Genomic DNA, 9,178 nt, shown 5'->3' on the forward strand with positions numbered 1-9,178 from the left:
TGAGTTTGAACCACCAGCCTCCTGGTTAACAGTCAAGTGCTTTAGGCACTATGCTACCAGAGCTCCCTCAAAAATCCAAAAGGGATTGCTATAAGTCAGAATCAACTTGATGGCAGTGAGTTTGGATTTGGTTTGAGTATACAAACAGCCTTGCTAATACAAATAGCCTTGTTAAACTCCACAAAGGACAGGTATCCAGTTAGGTGTCAAATTTTTTTCAGCATGCATTTATAGAGGAACTAAGTGCAATACAATCAAGTTCATAGACACAAGAGGAATATTATATAAAAATAATTCCTGGTGGCTCCCCAAAAAAACAAAAGTGAACAGTGACCATTTAGTGAATGGCCCTATTGAATAGAAATGGAGAGTCTTTGCTAAGTCTACATCCCGTTTTTGAGCAAATACAATAATATTCTCTCAAAGACAAGATAATGAGTCTCACTTACAATTTTTTTCTCCAGTATAATGAGTTTTCCAACTAACAAGACAATAGACAATATTATTTAAGGTAATAAATTTAATATCCTCAACATTTATATTTATATTTATTAAAATATCTAATAATATAATTTGGAATAAAACAATTTTTTAATTGTATATACTCATTTCAAATTGGACCTGTGAAATCATACATATATCCATAAACTCATGCATTAAACCTTAATACATGAAGATTGAATGGTAAATATCAATAATTTATTTCATGTTTTAAACATTTGTCAGTTAATTAGTGAGACACTTGTCGATTTTTCACACAAATTTATGCCAAGAATCTAAAGTACCACAACCCTATGTTTGATGAGGATACTTTTCTGCACACTATGGACAGCTAGAGCCATCATTCTTTGCTCCTCAACATCTGTATCCCTGCCCCATTAAAAATATTTCCAGATTCAGAAATTCTGTAAAACTGTGGTAGCAAGGAGAAGCCAGAAGTTTTCTGTTTTATTTATTTTTTATTTATTTCTTATTTCCATCCCCAGCTCTAACCCAGTCACCTCCCCTCTTCCCCCTCATGCCTCTCATAGTTGTTCTGCATCTCCTCTGTGCGAAGATTGCCCCTCTGGTGCCTTGTGGTTGATTGCTCCAAGGGATGCATTTCCATAAAGTATGTGGATGTGTCACCCTGGGTTGAGTGGTCTCTGTGTACATCTTGCTTACTAGCAAGCGGTTCAAACCCACCAGACTCTCCTTAGAGGGAAGGTTGGGCAGTCAATTTCCATAGTGATATTGCCTCGGAAACCCAAAGAGGTGTCGTTATGAGTCAGATCCAACTTGATGGCAGTGTTTTTTTTTTTTTTTTTTTTTTTCAATTGTGCTGAGAGCCAGCCCCTGAGTTTGCGTTTTATTCCAGGCCCAGAATATATCCCACAGTCATGGTATTGGGGGTCTCACTAGGCTCCATCCGACCAGTAATTCTGGTCATTATTGAGTTTTTGGATTTTGTTCCATGTTTTTCCTCTCATTCTATCCAGGATCCAAACTTGATCCTTTACTGAGTGGTTGGCATTGGTAGCTGGGCACCACCTAGTTCTTCTGATCTCAAGGGCCATCATGTCCTAGGGCTGATTGCTTCCAAATGCCCTTGTTTTTTTTTGCACTCATCTTTGCTTCTGATGATAGGAGACCATTAGCTGCATCTTAGATGGCCACTTGAAAGCTTGTAAGACTTTAGTCACTACTCACCAATGTAGGATGAGGAACAAAGCTTTTATATATTTTGTTGTGCCAATTGAGTCTGATGTCCCCCAGTACTATGGTCCTGAGTCAGTAAATCCATTGGATCACTCTCTCACAGTGTCTGGCTGTCTGTGATGGATTACTCTATGTCTGTCTTCTGTTGTTGCTGTAAGGATTGCGGGTATTTTGTATCACTGGTATCTGTGTAAGATTAGCATCCACTGAGTATACTCCTTCCTGTTCACTGAACCCCATCTGATCTTCTCAGATATTTATGTGTTTATATGTAGCCTGGTGTTTGGTGTTAATGGTAATGTAGTATTTTGGATATACTGGATGGTATTAGCATCTGTCGTCTATAACTTATGTGCACAATTGTGTGTCCTCCCTTTTCCTAATGTTATCATGGTGGTCACAGGCTCTTTCTATACCATCCCTCCCCTTACCCATGTCAGTGTGTGGCCCCCAACTAGCCCAAAATTAATCCCTCCTCTTCCCTTTCCACCCCGGAAACCTACAAATTGAGTTCCCTTTCTTAAGCAAACCCTTCTTTGTCTTTTCACAGTAATGGGCTCATACAGTATTTGTCCTTCTGTGATTGACTAATTTCACTCAGCATAATGTCCTCCAGGCTCATACACATTGTGAGATGATTGTTGTATCCTTCATTGTTCTTTAATGTAGCATAATATTCCATTGTGTGAATGTACCATAATTTCATTATCCATTCATTCATTGATGGGCATTTAGTTGTTTGCATCTCTTTGCTGTAGTGAATTGTGCTGCGATGAAGAAGGTTTCTGATTTAAATGCCTATGCTTTCTTTCAAGGAGCTCTGGTGACAATGAATAAGGCACTTGACTGAAAACCAGAAGATCAGTGGTTAAAACCACTACTCTGCAGGAGAAAGGCAAGGCAAGCTATTTATCTAAAGATTTACATCCTTGGAAACACTCAGGGGGATCTCTATAAGTCAGAATGGACTTGAGGGTGGATGGTATACAATCTTTCATTTTTGCTCTTAACCTCAAAGTCCATATGAAGGAGATGTTCTCAGGAAAAAAAAAAAAAAAATATATATATATATATCAAATGTAATAGTTTTTATAATAGTCAGCCTCCTAGATACATATTTTTGTCAATCACAATAGATTGTAAAAATCTAGTTTATTCTAAAAGATCTGCTTACACAGATAAAAATAAGAATGCATAAAATTTCATTTTAGGTCCCAAGTCACTATAATGAAAATAGATTGTTGTTTGTTGTTGTTATGTGCCATCGAGTCAGACCCCACTGATAGCAACCCCTCCTGCAGTTGCCGAGGCAGTATCACTACTGAAGTAGATTGCCCAACCTTCCTTCTGAGGAGTGGCTGGTGGGTTTGAACCGCCAGCCTTATGGTTAGCAGTCAAGTGCCTTAGGGACTATGCTACCAGAGCTCCTAAGTATTATTAAATAATAATAATAATAGTTCCCTCTTGGGGAATTTAGTGATGAAAAGGATATTTTTGTTCTTTCCCATTAAGAAAATTTTCAAAGGGGAAAATCCAGACTCAAAAATTATCTTTTATAGGATGAATATTTTCAAGGCAAAAAAAAATCCACTTTAAAAGATTTTTTTTTAACTTCCACTTTCAGATATTAGACTACATCTTATTTTATCTTAAGAGAAATGCTGAGGCCTAAGATTTCAAAGCATTAAGCTAACCCCCCCCCTTTTTTTTTTAATGGCATTTTGACAATGGACATTAAACTACTTATATCATTTAAAGAGTAAATAATGTGTTTGACAGTAAGCCAGACAATGGAATGTTTAATTCATATGTTCTAAATTGTTCAGGTGTGCAATTCAAAATTTTAAATAAATATTAAAATAATTTAGCAATGATGAAAACACCTAAGGTGACAGTAGTTGCTCAATGTAGTCAAACAAATAGAAACACTATCTGAAAGTACTCTTTGCTGACCACACAGATCCTAAAGAAAGTATGTGATTCCTACAGAATTCACTGAATTTGCTTAAATATTTTAAAAATTCCTTCAAAGTCAGGAATTTGTAAACCTAGTATTATTCAGGAGGAGCTCTGGTGGGCTAGTGCCTAAAGCATTTGAGTGCTAACCAGAAGTCTAGTGGTTCAAACCCACCAGCCACTCCTTGGAAGGAAAGTTGGACAATCTACTTCCATAGTGATACTGCCTCGGAAACTCAAGGAGGAGTTGCTATGAGTCGGGTCCAACTTGATGATAGTGAGTTTGGTTAGATTTTCATAGTATTATTCAACTGCACAAGCATCATTCATATATTCATGCTTCCATCCATCACATATTTATGTAGCTATTTTGGTCAATCAGTAGCACAAAAATAGGAATGGAGCCAATGCTTTCATTTATTAAAAAAGTAATGTATTTGTTGGTGTGTTTCATTTCTTTTGAAATAGTAATAAGAAAGAAGATAACATTTTTCTATGTGTGGCACATCAAAAATTTAATAGAGCTCTAGACTCTGCTTGGAAAATATTGTTAATTGCCATCAAGTTGACTCCAACTTACTGTGTCCCTACGCACAATGGAACAGAATATTGCCCAATCCTGCACCATCTCCACAATCTCTGATATGCTCCAGTCCACTCTTTTGGCCACAGTGTATTTTTAGAGCTTTCACATAAGGGGGTTCATCTCCACCATTGTATCACACAATATGCTGCCATATCCATAAGGTTTTAATTGGATAATTTTCTATTTGGCAAATAGAATGCATATAATATGTATTTTATAGACAGATAGATGAAATAGCTTTCCTGAAAGTGAACAGTTCTTATCCATGATGATTCTGACAGAATAGCTAAAAATACTTGGTTAGCTACCACAGATTTACAAGAAAAAAGTTATCATTGGCAGAATAGTACACCTTATTCCCTATTTTTTATATTCAATAAACCGAACTCACTGCCGTTGAGTCGGATCCAACTCCCAGCAACCCCTCTTTGGGTTTCCGAGGTGGTATCACTACAGAAGTCGATTGCCCAATCTTATTTCTGAGGAGCAGCTGGTGGGTTTGAATCACCAGCCTTCTGGTTAGCAGTCAAATGGCTTAGATTTTTTAAAAAAATGTATCTGTATATAAATAAGACACCAATTCACAAGAAATATGCCCAATTTATAATAATTTAGAATACCATCCTATGATGCAATTCTAGGTATATTCAACAACCATCATAGCCCATGTTATCATGGAATGGGACCTGAGAAAAGATTTCAGAGACATTCATTGAGAAGTGTGGTACCCAAGGGAGAGCAATGAAAGAGAAAGCAAAGGAAGTTAAGAATGAGTTGGCCACTGTTACCAGCTTGTTTTCACTCAATTCCATCTACCATCTAAAAGTGATAATGGAACTATAAATTATAATATTCTCAAAACTTACATATAGTTTCAAAGATACACCTAATTTTTAGAAATAAAGTTGTCATTCAAAGAGATGAATTACATGAAATGTTCAACTGACTACTAAAAGTCAGTGTATATTAAATTGAGGTATGCTCAGTTAAATAACAAAGCTGGAAAATAACAATTTATTACTGGTAGAATTAAATTATGAATGGCATGTCTTGGTGCTTCTCCCTTTGTATTGACTTTTCCTCTTTTTCTTGTGTGCCTGACTATGTAGTTTTTGATTGTTGGTTTTTATATTTGTCTTTAAGACTAATAATATTCTATTCCTAGATCTACATTTCCTGTTATGTCTAAAATGTTTGTATAGGAAACATCTTGAAGTATCAGATACTATTACAACATATTCATCTATTGATGTCCATTTATGCAAAGACAAGTTTGAAGATAAATAATAATTTATTCATAAAGGCATTTGATTTATGACATCTTTGGGAAATACACATTCCAACTTTGTGTAAAAGCTTGCATGGGGGGGGGGGGTTTCCTGATTTCAGAATTTTTCTCTAGATCTCTGTGACCTTAACCATTAACTCTGTATTTTCCTGTTTTATTTATTAAATACAAAAAACCTAACCAAACTCACTGACATTGAGTAGATTTCATCTCATAGCGACCTCATTTGGGTTTCTGAGGCAGCAAATCTTTATCAAAGTAGTTTGCCCAGTCTTCTTTCCATTGAGTAGCTGGTGGGTTTGAAATGCCAAACTTCTGGTTAGCAGTTAAATGCCTTAGGCACTATGCAAACTCAAGCTCCCTAAATCTTATACATTTATAAATATCATCTGAAGATCATGGCTTCTTTTCTTTCTTTTTTTTTTTTTTTTTTTCTTTGAAAGCAGTTGTTTTTCTCATAAAGCACATTTGGTGGGTAATTTCTGACCCATTGCTGATAATATTGAACTTGCTGCCAATTTATTTTTGTATATTTCAAAATATCAAAAACTAACAGAAAAAAAAATAGTACTATCACACAATTTCCTACATTTTTAAAAATGCCTACAATATTCATGCTTTCTCTCTCAACCTCAGGCCAACTTCAAATTCAAATATTATGTTATTTGTGTCCTGATACAAGAAGCTAATAAATTGGTTGAATAGATCAGGGGCCTGTAACTCCTCTCTAGAGGCAAAATTGATTTTAAAATTAATGCATCTTCAACCCATTTTAATGCTATGGATTTTGCCATCACAGTACTATTCAACTTAAACCATTCCTTTTCCACAGGGGCATAGTGAATTAATTTGGTTGCACTAAAGTCAAAATAATCTTTATGGTTTTATTTTGATTTACATAATGTCTCCATACAATAGGAATATTGTGACAGTTGGAGCTGTGTGTCAACTTGACTGGACCACAATTCTGCGTGGTTTAAGCAATTGTGATGTCAGTTGTTCCAAGGATGGGATCAGATGTAAGTGTTTTGAGCAGCCAATCCATTGAAAGGGAGTTTACCTAGGGGTATAGACTACTTCCAGTGTATTTATGGACATCCTGAGAAAAGAAAAACTCTTCTGTGGATCGGGATTCTGTTGTGCGGCTTACAACTGTGCGTGAATGAACAATCCAGCATTTGGCCTAGAGATCTTGGAATCATTATTTGTTGGAGTCAACAGCCAATATACTGCCCGACAACTTTGAACTCCTCATCCCCTGTAGCTGTGTGAGTCAGAGAAGCCTCCAGCTTGATGTATGATCTGAGACCTTTGGATGTGCCAGCTTCTATAAGTGTGTGAGCCATTTTCCTAAGATGAACTGCCCTTTCTCTATATATGTAAGCTTTATTGGTTTTGTTTCTCTAGAGAACCCAGTCTAACACATTTGGTACCAAGAGTGGTTCTGTTGTTGTTGTTGTTATGTGCCATTGAGTCAGACCTGACTCATAGCGACCCCTCCTTGGGTTTCCAAGGCAATATCACTGTGGAAGTAGATTGATCCATCTTCTTTCCAAGGAGTAGCTGATGGGTTTGAACTGCCAGCCTTCTGGTTAGCAGTCAAGTGCCTTAGGCACTACATTACCAGAGCCCCTGAGAGTGGTTCTAGAGAAACAAAATCATAATGATGGGCTTCCTGAATTAGTTCTCCAATTTGATTAATTGTAAAGACACCAGTGACACTGCTTCTATTAGTAAAGAGGGCCCTGCTAATCCATGGGATGAGGTGGCGATATTAATATGCAAAATGGAACCACCAATAGATCAAATACTTGTGAGAAGTGAGTCTCTGGATGAGCATATATTTGATATTTTCTGCAATTTTGTCATCATGAGGAGTATAAGGAAGCTGGTTGGTTGGTCCTACTTACACTAGACAAAGTGGTGAAAGAGCAAGATTAGCTCAGAGCTGCTGAGTCACAGCTTAAGCACCGCATAAAAAACCTCAATGTTTCCAGTTGTGCTCTGAAAGAAAGCCTTATTTCTTGTAGTAACAGAGCTGATATTGCCAAAAAACAAACCCAGAGTCTTATTGTGAGGGTAGCTGAATTACAATGCCAATTAACTTACCAACCCAGAATGGTGTCTGAAGTTAAAGTGAGGGTATTGATTGGGAAACAAATGGGATCCTGAAATCTGGAATGGGAACATATGGGAAGAAAGCCAGGAAGATCAGGATATGGAGCCTGTAAATTCTGTTGGTTGGGCAATCTATTTCTGTAGTGATACTGCCTGAGAAACCCAAGGAAGGGTCACTATGAATCAGGTCCAACTTGATGGCACATAACAATAACAACAAATTCTGTTGAATCCCTCCCATCTGAAGGGATTATTGTAAAACCATTACCCCCCTCACCTCAGTTTGATGGGATTAACCCGGCTGTTCCTCCTGGGTCACTGCCTGAGGCAGAGGCCATGGAAGATGTTGCTGAATGTTTTCGGAACTACCTCAACTACCCACTGTTGCTGCTAGCCATATAACTAAAGTTAAGTCCAGCAAGCCCCAAAAGGTGAAACGCAAAGTGTGACTGAGGAGGTGGTATGCTACACCCAAAAATACCTACTTGATTTGGGTAACATGTACAGACAGAAACCTGTAGAATATGTATAGGAATGGCTACTGAGGGTGTGGGATAATGGTCCATGAAATGTAACATTGGATCAGTCTGAGTTTATTGATTTAGGCCCACTAAGTATGGATTCTTTATTCAATGTTTCAACTTGAGAGGTTAGGAAAGGATCTAATTGTTTATTTGGTTGGGTTACTGAAGGATGGATTATGTGGTGGCCTACCTTAAGTCAAGTTGAAGTAGAAGACTTGTCTCGGTATAATGTAGAAGAAAGTATCCAGAGGCTTAGGGAAATTGGCCTGTTAGAATGGATTTATCAGATTAGACCCCTAGAACCAGAAATGGAGAGTCAAGAAGACACTCTTTTCACTAGTATTGTGAGGAATAAATTTGTCAAGGGAGCTCCAGCATCTTTGAAGACTGCTGTGATTGATATTTTATGTAAACCAGATTTGACAGTGGGAACTGCCCTAATTGAATTAAGATACTTAACTAAGATGGGGCTGATTGGACCCCATGGTAGTAGGGGCCAAGTGACAGCAGTTAATCGACAAAGGCAAGGTGGGCATGGTTACCATAATGGACAGCAGAGTCAGAACAGCAATCAGAATTGTCTGACTTGTGTGGAATTATGGCATTGGCTACTTGCTCATGATGTTCCCTGTAGCGAAATACATAGCAAACCTACTAAATATTTACTTGATCTGTACAGACAGAAGAATTCTAGGTCACATGAACAGCAGCCTAGATTGAATTGCCAGAATACAGAGTCATGGCCTGCTTGAACAATTTCTCTTAGAAAGATCAGCACAAGGCTGGTCCCTATGAGGCGGAGGTCAAAGATGTACCAAATGTCCAAACTACCATGCCACTCCATCATTTCAGACATTAACCCCTCCTCCTCCTTCCAGTAATTTCCCCAATCTTAGGGTTCTGAATTTCGCTGTAACACCTTATAGAACTCACAGACATCCAAGGGTTCGTCTCACGTAGTAGTGGTTGAGGCTGGCAGGTTGGTGAGTCCCAGGTCCGTGAGTAGGT

The sequence above is a fragment of the Orycteropus afer genome, unplaced genomic scaffold (assembly GCF_000298275.1).
Source record: "Orycteropus afer afer isolate SDZICR_OR568_19922 unplaced genomic scaffold, OryAfe1.0 scaffold00595, whole genome shotgun sequence".
Classification (NCBI taxonomy): domain Eukaryota; kingdom Metazoa; phylum Chordata; class Mammalia; order Tubulidentata; family Orycteropodidae; genus Orycteropus; species Orycteropus afer.